We start from the raw sequence: 14,432 nt of genomic DNA on the forward strand, positions 1-14,432 counted from the left end.
GCATTGAACTCCTCGAGACACCTTCGGTCCCGCACAAGGAAATTTGTGTCATCCAAACCGGCACGGAAACGTGGATGACACCAATAATAAAATACCTTGCGACAGGTACACTGCCAGAGTCAAAAGCACAGGCAAGAAAACTACGCTGTAAAGCACTGAATTATCAACTCATCGATGACATTCTTTACTGGCGTAACTTTCTTGGCCCACTTTTGAGATGCGTGGACAACCAAGATGCTGACTACCTCCTAAGGGAAGTACACGAAGGCATCTGTGGAATACACGTAGGTCCCCGCGCTGTTGTAGCTAAGCTAAACAATGCGGGATACTTCTGGCCGGGGATGCATACGGATGCGCTGGCATACATCAGAAAATGTAGGTCTTGCCAGCTCTACGCACCCAACACGCACCGCCCGAAGAATGAACTTGTTCCAGTCACCTCTTCATGGCCATTTCAGAAGTGGGCCATCGATGTGACAGGCCCATTTCCTACAGCAGCAGGAAATGTTCAGTTCCTAGTGGTAGCCATCGACTACTTCACCAAGTGGATAGAAGCAAAACCCTTAGCCCAAACAACCGCGAAACATATCAAAAAATTTATTTGGGAATTTATTATTTGTCGTTTTGGACTTCCACAGAATTTGGTGAGCAATAACGGCACCAACTTTGCTGATAAGAAGCTACAACAGTGGCTGAAAGAACTTCAAATCACCCACACCTTTACCTCAGTGGCACACCCGCAAGGTAATGGTGAGGTGGAAAGAGCAAACAAGAGCATCGTCGAAGGCATAAAGAAAAGACTCTTGGAACACAGATCCGGCTGGGTGGACGAGCTTCCGCACGTCCTTTGGGCAAACAGAACGCTGAAGAAGGCCAGTACGGGAGAAACCCCGTTCAGCCTCACTTATGGCACGGAAGCCATGGTCCCGGTCGAAATTGGTTTACCCTCACCAAGGGTCTTGATTCAGCCAGAAGACAATGATGCTGAAAGACGGTTGGACCTTATGCTAACCGAGGAACGCAGAGACTTAGCCGCAGTGCGTGAAGAGAACTACAAGCGACAAATGCAAAAGTACTACAACACGCGGGTAAAACTCTGCAACTTCAAAGTAGGAGACTACATACTGCGTAACAACGAGGCTTCGAACCAAGAACGCCCAGGAAAGTTGGCCCCGGTCTGGGAAGGGCCATACATCATCAAAGAAGTCCTGGGAAATGGCGCATACCGGCTCGAAAGGCTCGATGGCACTCCCATCCCAAGAACATGGAATGGAGCTCAATTACGCAAATGTTATATGTAGATCAATTCCAAACTTGTAAAGAAAAGGCCTAGAGCCACTTCTAATGGAAATGATTCTCCTTTCACAATGTGTTGATAGCCTTACCTTTATACTTATGAACTTCCCACACTGATGTGCCGGTATTCACCGCATAAAGGGGGGAAGAAGTAAGTCGTTACGTGTGGAAGGCGGCAAAACCCGCATAAACACAACGCTAAAAATCTTAAAGTTTTAAGGAAAACCTACACGCAGGTCAGATGTAAGTAAAGTTTAGCCATCCTTGTAAGTGCAAGTGACGGTCTTACCCGCACAATCACGAACAAGGAAGCAAAACTTCAACCTATCATCTACCACGTTCAAAGGTTAACTTATTCTGAACACTTAGAAAATTTCAAAGGAAAAGATGAGGAAAACTTCCACGCAGGTCAGATATAAGTAAAGTTAAGCCATCCTACTAAGTGTAAGTGACGGTCATACCCGCACAATCATGAAAGAGGAAGCGAAACAAACTTATAATATACCACGTTAAAAAGTTAACTTATCTAAGTACTAAAGAAATTGCTAAGTTAGATCAAAACATGCGTAAAATAAACAAGGCAAAGAACAAACAGTCTTTATTTCATTAAAATTCAAATATTATAAAGAGCTATACAAAAGCAAAAATCTACGCTAGTGGTGGAAAGGGATCTTCAGAATCAAGCTTCAGGACCACTTCCACTTGGACCCGCTCCATCAGTAGAGCGTGGTGGTTCAAGGAAAGCTTTAAGGATAGCAAGCCCATCATCAGCAGCAGCGACTTCGTTCACCTTCTCCACCACCGGATGCGGGAAGGCGGCATACTGATTCACTGCTTGGTCGTAAACAGCTTCAGTATCAACATTGTACAAAGGGAAGTTGGAAGGCGGGATGCCTTTCTCAACGAACCCTAGACCAAGCAGGAAGCCGGCCTTTTCCCCATCCTCATGAGAAGCGTTGAGGGCTGCGCTCATAGCATCGTCATAAGACGTCTCTGAGAAGACCCGATGCACAACCTACAAGAAAATATACAAGTATAAGCCATTCCTTGGCAACCAGAGCTTCTTGGAGGGCAGCTTGAGCTTCGTTACGGGCGCGTTCGGCTTCACTCTTGTTGAGGTTGGCAAGCAACACTTCCTTTGCAGCAGCCTCTTCGACGCCCTTTAACTTCCGCTCAGTATGGTCAAGCACCCCCCTCTGGTCCAATTTCTCCTGGAGCTTTTTGGCGTCTTCCATCGCCAAGGCATCATGAGCCTGCTGGAGAGCCTCTAATTTGGCTTTAAGCTCTTCATTCTCCACGCGTAGAGGCTCAGCAATGGCTTCAGCCTTGGTGGCCCTCTCGGTTGCGTTCCTCGCAGTTTCCTTAGCCAGCCGAAGCTGTTCATTAACAGCTTGGGCAGCCTTGGAACGGGCCTCGAGTCGAGCCTGAACTTCAACCTCGAGGGCCTTGAAGGCCTTCTCCTTTTCCGCTGCCACTGCGGAAAGCCTTAGGTTCTCCTCCCGGACAGCCCGCACCTGAGCCACTTCTTTAAGGCGAGCTGCTTTTAACTTGTCGTTTTCACGACAAAGCAGCTCGACGCGCGGCTGCATCCGGGCCAGGAGAACCCGAAGCTCATTGGTTAGCCTACCCTCCTGGTAGCTAGCCATGGCTTCCCCCAACGCACCACTGGGAGCAGCGTGACGAGCCCATTCCATGCACTCCACAGGGGTGCGAAGGGTTGTTCCTCGGCGAATGTTCCATCGTGGAACATACACTTCATTGGAATCCGACACTGCAAAAACATAAAGCAGTTAGGAAAAGATGATATAAAAAAAATAATAATAATAATATGAAAAGGGCCAAAAGAACCCTACGCACCTGTAGGGTTAATAACAGGCCGATAGCCGCCGAACCCATCACCTGAACCCAAGGGAAATCCATCCAAGAGGTCAGGCAGATGGGAAGATGGCAGAGATTGGCGTGAAGCCCCATGCGTACCTGATGGATCGACCGTCGTTGCCGATGACGGGGGCATGGTAGCAGCCGCCGCGGTCGCCGCAGCAAAAGTAACCGCCGGCTCGGTGAAAGATGCCGTAAAAATGGCACTCACAGCCGGCGGTGACGTCATCTCGGCTGGAACAGTCGGCTCAAAGGAGTGAGCAACTGAACCAGCGGGGGCAGGCGCAAGCGCCTGGGTCGTCGCCTCAGGTAGGCTGACCAAGCCTACCGTCATTGGCGGAGAGGTACTCCTCTGCGCTCCACCCTAGAATGCGTCAACATCCACGCCTGCACAAAGAAGATAAGTGTTAAATGATATTAAGCTATGAAGATAAAAGCTAAAGGAAGTTTGTACTTACGGGTTTTGTTGAGCCTAAAGGTACGGAGAGGCGGGGACGAACCCGATGGAGCCGGCCTCTTTGCGCCGGTTACCGTCGTCTTCTTGGGCTCTCCGGAGGTGACAGTTGCAGCCTCCGGAGCGGTGGTCTTATCACCACCGGGATTCCCCGCCACCTCTTCGCTCTCGGTCTCCGAATCAGACCAAGGCGCCGGATCGGCAGTGGAGGCCACCTTCTCCTTCCCCTTCCCGCCGGCAGCCTTCTTCTTCCGCACCAACGGAGGACCATCTGCGGATTCCTCATCATAACATACGATTAGAGGAATTCCAGCAGAGGTTTCAACATTGAGGGGTCGAGGGTCGAATAGCGCCTTACCTGGCCGCCGGGCGCTAAGGATCTCATGGCCTTGCGGATAGACCTCCACGAACCGATCCGCCGTTTGTTCTAGGATGGGCAACTCGTTCTCGTCCAGAGCGCGAGTACCCATCCGAGCGGGACCGTCAGCCTCCCGCGGGTTCAGGAGCGACTGCAAGTCGTTCCCCTCTGAAATAAACAGGAAAGAAGTTAGAAGAAACTCAGAATCAACAAAAAGAAACAAAGCATACCGTAAGGAACAGAGTTCGAACCGTATTCGAGGACGATCGGAATCTTTCGCGCATCCGCCTCCTTCCACACCCGGCTCATCCCCAGCATCACCATCCCGGACTCCGCAAACCGGTAAACCGGAGATTGGACTCGGGATATCTTCGCAAACCATTCCGCCTCCTTGTAGTTGGAAGCGTGAAGGCTGGGAAGTGCTTGCCTGTTTTTGAATTTCATGGCAAGTGGGATGGCGCGAGCGGAGATGTAGAAGAACTCCCGCTTCCACGCGCGAAGACTGCGCTCGGTTGCACAAATCCTCAAACCCTTAATCCGGGTTATCAACGTGTACCACCCCTGGATGCACCTCCAAGTGTAGAAGGTCATCAGGCGGTCAACATAGGGCTCAATGCCCAAGATCCGGCACACCCACTCGAAGTGCCGAATCTTGGCAATCGCCATCGGGTGCACCTCGGTCAGGTGCACACCGTGCCTCTCAAGGACACGGTAAACAAACTTTGTCAATGGGAACCTAAGATTCCCATAAACAAAGAATGCAGCATAAACCCCGATCTTGCCTCTGGGGGCATCATACACCGTCTGGTGGGGTTCAGGAAACTCAGGCTCGAGAGACTCGAGCATGAACTTCCTGACGATGTAACGATACAGATAGCCAGGCAGAGCACACTGGCACTCGCCAGCAGTACTCTTGTCATCGGCTGTAGACTCGAGATCACGAGACGACATCTTGCAAAAGAAAACGATTTCGGGAGAATGCTTGCCTGAAAATGTGAGTATTCGCCGGAAATCGCTTAGAAGATGAAGAGAAGAGTGAAAGTGTGGATTACAAAGAACCCTCTCCCCCTTTATATACTAATCGCAATTAATGCGATGCATTTAATGCGGAAGAGAGAGAAACCGAAGGAGCAATGAAACTATGACACGTGGCAAAAAGCAAGCTAGCAACAGCTGTTGATAGGACGCATACCATTAATTTCGCGGCCATGCGCCCGAAAAATCGCGCCCACGCGCCTGAAAAAGCGTCTGGAATGACCATGTACTGTCACGTCACCATAACTTCCTGCACGTCCTGACACAGTCAGAAGAAACCGTCGCACGACGTTTCAGAGGTTTGGACTGTTCTTATCCTTCCACCAACTCTTCGAATTTCAAAATTCAAAATTCAAAAAGATTCTAAAGTAAGCGGGAAAATACCCCTTACCTTGGCAAACAAGTAACCATAAGACGAATGCGGGTACAGTGTTAAGGCAAAACCCTTCACATACTTAGCACCCGCAGGGAATTGACGCCAGGAAAATGTTGGAAGTAAAGTAACCGTAAGACAAGAGCGGGTACAGTGTCAAGGCAAAACCCTTCACATACTTGGCACTCTGTAGGGAATTCAAACCAAGAAGGATCTTCTGGGCCATGCTTGCGGAAACGGGAATAACATCCCCGCATGACGGGAACGTCGAGAACTATATTGTTCGAAACTCCATGATGGGATTAGTGGTTTTAGCATAATTGATCAGTATGTTAAAAACTACCAAAACCCCTTGGAGAATCCACACAAGTGGGACTCAACGCTCCTGACATACGAGGAGGTTACAAACCTACCCGCTTCACACCCAAAGATCAAGCAGAAAAGTCGGGAATTTCTGCGTGACATCAGGAAAACCGCGGGAAGAATCACCACGGAAAACCTAAAAACTAAACCCTTTTCAAAAACCCCTTGCTAAGTCCAAAAGTTCACCTCACTTATTAATAATTCATGAGAAGAACATTGGACTGGGGGGACTTGAAGAGGTAGGTCCCAGCAGAGCCCAGTTGGACCCGCAAGACTCACCTTGAATAGGGATGTCTGCGCAATGACCAACTACTCCAGCAGGACCCACCATGCTCAGAGAACCTTACGCGCAGTACGCCAGCTGTACTCGCATGGAAAGCCTCCCAATGGTGAAGTACCCCGCCTGTTCCCGCAGCTGCGGATACAAGCCATCAGGGAAGGCTACCCGCACTAACAGCAAGGCTACACGCACAAGGCATTTGCTACTTCAGTAGTCACATGAAGGAATGAGCAAGGCGGGAATACTCCCGCCTAAATGAGCCAGTCCGTATGCTTCTGGAATGTCTTTCGTACTATACCTAATAAGGTATGGGCGGAACAGACAATTTGACCAGAGCAGCCCATGACCCAATCACAGGGTGACAGCTCACCGACAACAATACGAGGAGGAGCACCCTCTAGTACTGTTTGTCACTATTAGCCGCTGCCTACTCACCAACCCTTACGATGGGACGTGCGCATCCTACAGTTGGTGGAACAGTGCGTAGCCGGCAGTAAAGGAACAGTATACAGCCGACCTTTACTGTTGGCCGTAGCCTATCCACCAACCAGCATGGCCTGTGCGTAGTCCACTGTTGGTGGAACAGGAATACTATTCAGCCGGCTGTACCTTCTAGGAAACCTACCTTCGGCTATAAATACTCCAACACCTTGGAATGGTAAGGACATGATCTGATATCTCAATCTTATCTAGCAATCTCTTAATATACACTTATATTCAGAGCAATCTAGTCTGATTCTCATGCCGGAGGGTGGTCACAAGGAGGAACCCCCCCCCTTCTCAGTGACGAGCCTACGGTATCTGTTTTGCAGGTCCCCTGAAGAACAACCTTCTCTGCTAGACCTCATCCTCGTGGGAAACATTACTTAACCCCCAGATTATCTATAATCTGCCCCGGGTCACTTAGTGTTTCTTCAGGGGCCTTAATAATTTTGTGGCCTCAAGCCCTTACTGGAGTTAACAAAGCAGTAGGGCCGGTAGTGCTGTAACCAATCTTATTCAAAAGTAGTATAAGTTGGAAATCTTAGGCCACTCTTTCCAGTTTCCACTAGGGATGGCAACGGGTTGGGTTCGGGCCAGGTATTGGTAATCCCATGCCTAAAACCATTTGTAAAACCTTGTCTTATACCCAGCCTATTACCCGCCGGGTATTTATCGGGTAATTACCCGTCGGGTATCTGGGCATACCCGTGGATATCGGGTATCCCGTAGGGATTTTAGATACATTTTTTTATCATTATAATTTTTTATACCATTTATTTATACAACAATTATTACAAATTAAAATATATTACACTCCATATATATAAGCATTACAATAAATAAATAATATCATTATAATTTTTAAATAATTATATATACATATATATACAAACACACACACTTCATAATCTATGAAATAAAAAAATTTTCCGGGTATAAGGTTCGGGAAAAATGGGTATGCGTTTTCGGGTAATCGAGCCGGGTATCATCTAATCCTATTCCCGCGAAAAATTTTAAATTCTAATCTCATACTGGCCCATACCCATCGGGTTTTGGGTATACCCGTCCCATTTGTTTCGAGTTTCGGATATACCCGTCAGGTTCAGGCTTTTTTGTCATTCCTACTTTCCACCTTCGAAGTAACATACTCCAGGGTTCGATGGGTTGTGTCGCCGACTACCTCTTCAGGCCTCTTGTTTTTTTAGTGAACCTTCTCAAAGATGGGTAAAGAAGTGGGGCGCATCTCCTTTCCTTGGTCGACAATAATAACTTAAGTTTTTCAGTGGGTTTGTTTCGGCTCAGGCTGCATTAAAGGCAAATTCAGGCAAAGTTGCTAAACACAAGAAAACTTATTTGGAAACACGTCTTTCTTCCCTTTGTTTTCAATATATTTGGTTTCCTGGCTTTAGAGGCTGTTAATTTTCTGACCAGGTCTAGCAAGTCATGCATCATAATTTTTAGACCGCCAAGACCAAAAGCGTCATTTTTAGTAGGGTTGATTTTGCTATTCAAAAGGTGGTTGTGCCGCAGCTTATTTTCCATTTACCTGACACTCTAGTGTAATTGTTAGGGGTTAATGAAAACAAGTATGAGTGTTAAGATAATATATATATATATATATATATATATATATATATATATATATATAACAAAACCTCCTTATTTTCTTTCAAGCCATCAGATTGTTTTATTTGTAAATAGTGGTTTCTCATGCATTTGCCCCGAATTTACAGGTATGGGTCTCACCAAACCTGGATAGCCATTGAACGGTTATAACATCTCATTATATTAAAAATTAATCTCACCAAATTTTTTATATGAAAATCCTATAAAATAAGGATATACTAAAAATTAATATCCGATTTTGATAAGATCTTATTTATATTATGAAACAATTTATAGTAAAAAAAATAAGCGGGTCATGGGTCTCATCAAACCCATATAGATTTTAAACAGGTTATAACATTTCATTTATTTGTGAAACCCTTTCATCACCAAACCCTAAATATATTATTAATTTTCTTACAATAAATAAAATTAAAATAGAAAAATACATATAATATTAGAAACGTAAAATGTAAAAACAAACCCCATAGTCAAACCATAATTAATTTCTCAATATGGATTTAGTTACATTAGCAATTCTTTTTTCTTTTAAGTTTATATATATATATATATATATATATTGTTAATTTTCTTACAATAAATAAAATTAAAATGGAAAAATACATATAATATTAGAAACGTAAAATGTAAAAACAAACCTCGTAATCAAACCATAATTAATTTCTCAATGTGGATTTAGTTACATTAGCGATTCTTTTTTCTTTTAAGTTTAACTTAAATGAAAAGTTTCATAAAATAATATCCAAATTATAACAAATGAACATAAACGAATAAATATAAAAATTAAGTAGATAATTCATTCAACGTTTCATTAAAAATGAGCATAACCCAACATAAATTTATCAAAATAGGTTCAAGTATATTATTAACTTCTTACAATAAATAAACTAAATAAAAAAATACATTCACAATATTAGAAACGAAAAATTTAAACAACCCCGTAATACGGGGTATAAAAACTAGTGTGTGTGTATGTGTGTGTGTCTATATATATATATAGGGTGGAGTTATAATAAGAAGTGAAGTGTGTCTAAAAGGTGTAAGAAGTAATTTGGTGTGTTAGATTTGATGATTTGATGATCTAGATGAAAAGTGTGTTTTTTAGGCGGTGTGTTTTATTTTAATAGCTGTTTTATAGCACTTCAGGAGCATATTCGTCCAGTGTGTTATAATTTTTAAACACAAGACCATGAATATCAAGAACAACAACACACTATGTTGAACAAAAACACAATAAATATCATACTAATGCATCAACTTTAAACACTCCACGACACGTTATTCCTCTTTGGCATTTCATCAAACAGTTGGCGTGCAACACAATATCTTATGCATTATCAACTTTAAACACTCCACGACACGTTATCCATCTTCGGCATTTCATCAAACAGTTGGCATGCAACACAATATCTTATGCATTATAAACTATACCCCAGTGTGCTTTTTATCCAAGAAAAATGAACACAATTATATAAAAAAACACAACTATTCAAAATCTAAAACACACCATGTTTATAAAAAAAAATAATAGCTCATCATCCTACCATGACTGATGAATTTGCCGGAAAAAAAATTCGGTCACTCGAAGTTACATCAAAACTATTCAAAATCTAAAACATACTATGTTTATAAAAAAATAACACTTCATCATCCTATTCGATCTCCTCAAAACAGCCTTGGAGACCAAATCACCACTCCGTAGCTTATCTGGACCCGGTATCATCACCCCTACATAACGAGACGTCTCCGCTGCAACGACGGACAACGAACCCATATTGTTCCGGCAGGGGTCTCAACCACCACATAAAGCAGACCCGATACGCAGCCGCCAACAACAGACCACCGCTACGAAGGGTTCTATGGCAGAGGTTGTTAGCAAGTTATGAGGACAGTGGCGACGCCGTGAAGTGGGATGGCGACACCGTGCAGTGGTGTATATCTGGATGGAGTTGCCGGAAAAGGAAAGGGGTGTATTGGGTCGCCGGAAACCATGGAAGCCATGAACTGATGTTATGAGAACGGTGGCCAGTGAGGAGGGTGTATTGAGGACGGTGGCGGCGCCGTGAAGTGGGTTGGCGACGATGGAGAGTGAGGTGTATTTGGATGGAGATTGTAACTGATTATGATAATTAATTTATATAGAAATTTACAAAATTAAAAAGATTTGGTTGATTACAATCTTGCCCTTGAATGAATATTTTGATCCAATGGTCCAAAATGCTTCTTACACTTCCTAAGATATTTCTACTTCTTATTTTAACCTTGCTCTCTCTCTTTCTCTCTCTCTCTCTCTCTATATATATATATATGTATGTATGTATCAGGATTATGTGAGAACTTTTTAAGAATTAAGAACTATGAGAACCATTTTGGAACACAAAACTCCCAAAAATTAAAAAAAATCATAAAACAAAAAAAAGTAAAAAAAAAAAATCTTATTCATAATCCTGGTTTAAAAAAAATCTCGGCTTAGCTAAATTATACATATATGTATAATATGTGCATATATGTACACACATGGTTTTATTATACATCTATCTATAATATATATAAACGAAACCCCCAAAATCCTACGTGTCGCGATGTGTTCGCTCCCCATTTTTATGGAACCCACCAGATTGCTTAATTTTTAAATAAAGGTCTCTCATTGATTTAACCCAAATTCATGGGTATGGGTCTTACCAAAACCAGATAGCTCTTAAAAGGGTTATAATATCTCATTAAATTAAAAATTAATCTTACCAATTATTTGATATGAACATCCTATAAATTAGGGTTATACTAAAATTTAATATCCAATTTAAAAAGAAAAAGATATTATTTATTAATAAACAATTTTATAGTAAAAAAACATAAGCTGGTCATTGGTCACCAAATCCAGATAGCTTTTAAACGGGTTATAACATATCATTTATTTATGAAATCTTTTCATCATCAAACCCTAAATATATTATTAACTTTCTTACAATAAAGAAAATTAAAATCAAAAAAATAAATATTAAAAAACGAAAAATGTAAAACAACCATTCTCTCAAGCCATCATATTGCTTTATTTGTAAATAAAGGTTTCTCACGCATTTAACCCGAATTCACGGGTAAAGATCTCATCAAACCCATATAGCTCTTAAACGGGTTATAGCATCTCATTATATTAAAAATTAGTCTAATCAAATATTTGATATGAAAATCCTATAAAATAGGGATATACTAAAAATTAATATCCTATTTTATTTAAAAATATATATATATATATATTATTTATAATTAAGAAACAATTTTGTAATAAATAAAATAAACGGGTAATGGGTATCACCAAACCCAGATAATTTTAAACCGGATTATAACATATCATTTATTTGTGAAATCATTTCATCATCAAACCTCAAGTATATTAATTATTAACTTTCTTACAATAAATAAAATTAAAATCCAAATATACATATATAAATATTAAAAACGAATAATGTAAAACAACCCCTGTAATACGGGGGATAAAATCTAGTATTTATATATATATATATATATATATATATATATATATATATATATATATATAATTTAAGGTAAATGATAATGTGCATATGTATACATTACGTAACTAGAGATTAAATGAAATTATACGCATATGTATAGGTATAATATATATTAACTTTTTTTAATGAAACTGGAATGAAATATAAGAATTTTAGTTTTTTTACTTTTTTAAAACTTTCTTTCTTTTTGTTTATAATATTTTAAATATTTTTAGAGGTTATTTTTAGTTGTCCAAAATGATTTTCAAAGTTCTCAATTTGCCAAGGGTCTCTTAGTATCCTTACCGTGTGTGTGTTGTATATATATCTATATATATTGTTAATACAATTATAATTTACATTAAAATTATAGAAATTACATAACTAAGATCACATAAATATGTTACAAATAAGTAAAAACTTCATCGTGCACTACATTGATAATTGTATTGGTCGATATACATTGTTTATCAAAAAGCAAAATCTTTAGTCCATGTCTGCTTGTAACTCTTTATATAGCCACGTATAGTTGTCCATGTGACAAATAAGGTTCTTTAGGTATATAACGATCCTAGATAAATGATAATATATCCATGAAACTAAAAAAAATATGTTAATACATATAAAAAGTCTTACCTTTTAATCAATTCATATGATGTCATTTGAGATCATCTACTCTTGTTTATCCAAATAACATGAGAGAAGTTGTTGGAATATTTAACTAATCGATATAACATATTTTAATAATAAATGTTATAACTGTAATTTTTTTTCAAAAATTTTTGTGCATAGCTTTATTATTTAAAATATAAACCATAACAAACACTTTAATTATGACTAACCAACATGTAATACTAGCATAACCCTAATTCGTTGTATTTGTGTAAAAAAAATTAATAAGTTAATATAATATTGAAATTATGTAAATAACTGATGAAAATATATTCTAGTATTCTAGGTTTAATATCCTAAATGATTTTTGGAAAGCGAAAATAGTAGAATGGGATTGAAACAGACTTTTTTGTTTAAAATTCTGAATGCCTTTAATTAAGTAATTTGTCTTATAAGACATATTAAATTAATATATTTAAATGTTTAAAAAATTATAAATCAAGTCATAAAATATATGTTTATGAAGCATTTTGGTCTCAGTTATGGAAGAAAATATTTAAAACTAAATAGTGATCTTCTTATTACTAAAATCCTTTATGCTACACGAAAAAAGTTATATAAATAAATGACAGATGAACATACAATAAATAGTTATACATGCAGATTATAATTATAACATTCAACTCCAATGATTTAATGTTAAACACCAAGATATATATAATAGGTATTTTCCATGTTTTTAAGATTTATACAAAACGTTTGGAGAAAATTAAGAAAATACATACTTTCCTGAGTTCAAATGCATTTGAGAAAATTTTAGATTCAAATTTGAAACAATCTTATAAAAAATTTTTTGCGTTGCTGCTCGAATCCTAATTTAAAACCAACTTGTAGTTTACCAAACAAATCTAAATTTTCGACAGTGATGCACATTTATTTTTCTTTAATTTGCAATTACCTGTGAGTTTAAATTATATTCTAACATATATGCAACTTCAATTTTGTTGTTTCCTTATTTTCTTAACCATTAATGTTAGTTAATAAATCAGTTAAGATTTATATTTAATAAAAATAAACTTAAATTCATATGTTAAATGACTTAAAAGATAAGGACCATATATTAAAATTTGTAAAAAAAATGATGAGAAAGGCTATAAGATTGACAAGTGACAAGAATGGTAGTATTTTATTATAGTATATAGATGGATAAGTTCAAATCATTATATTCGCCATTCATTCGTTGTCGCGCGACACTAAGTGATCCCAAATGTTCCTTGATGACACCTCAACGTGCTCTCCCTATTTTGCAAGCATGATGTATAAAACAATATATTACAAATTTGCAAAAGTACCACATATCTAATCATAGGACAATATGGCTCTCGGGTCCATTTTGGGGCACTCATAACCAATATTATGAGACCCTCAATTCTAGATTTCTAGCCACATAAATTTCACCCAGGTTCACATTGGTGGATGTTGCCGCAAACACGTGTTAAGGATACAAGACTACGTGTGACAAATTTAGGTCTTTTAGGTGATTTAATGAACATTAGGTTCATATCAATTTGCGGGATGTAAAACTTAGGGAGGTCAAGAAAGGTTATAAACATTTCTGATAGATTATTCATCGTAAACATATACTTAGTTGATTATAATACTGGTATAATCGTATAAAATAGTTAACAGTGGTTCGTCTAAACAACTTGCAACAACGCGTCTATATTTCCTATAAGTTGCATCCAATTTTACAATGTTGCGTCTAATTTTTCATGTTTGATGTATGAGTCAACTACGTGGTTATAAAGGTACGTGCAACCCAATGTTGTTGAGACCGGACCGGACCGCACTGTTTAAATTTTATTTTCGGCCCTAATAGTAATTTTTAGACAAAAGTTGTTTAGCAGGTTGGACCGGCTGAACCGGTGAACCGGTTACCCGTCCGGTTCGCTACCCAATCCGATTATGAAAATATTGGTGCAACCTATTAAAACATTGTACAATTAATGGTACTCAGCTGTTATTGCACAAAACCCGTACGAATGTAATTATACGCGTTTCATCCTGAATTGTTTGTACGTCTCACTAGTAAAATCACCTTTCTATAAAAACTAGTCTCCCACCTCACCATTCGTAGGCAGATGGCATTTAAACCAGTTAAG

This window comes from Bidens hawaiensis, unplaced genomic scaffold (assembly GCF_021521415.1).
Source record: "Bidens hawaiensis isolate Kalapana, Puna unplaced genomic scaffold, B.hawaiensis_p1.1 tig00000905_1, whole genome shotgun sequence".
NCBI lineage: Eukaryota > Viridiplantae > Streptophyta > Magnoliopsida > Asterales > Asteraceae > Bidens > Bidens hawaiensis.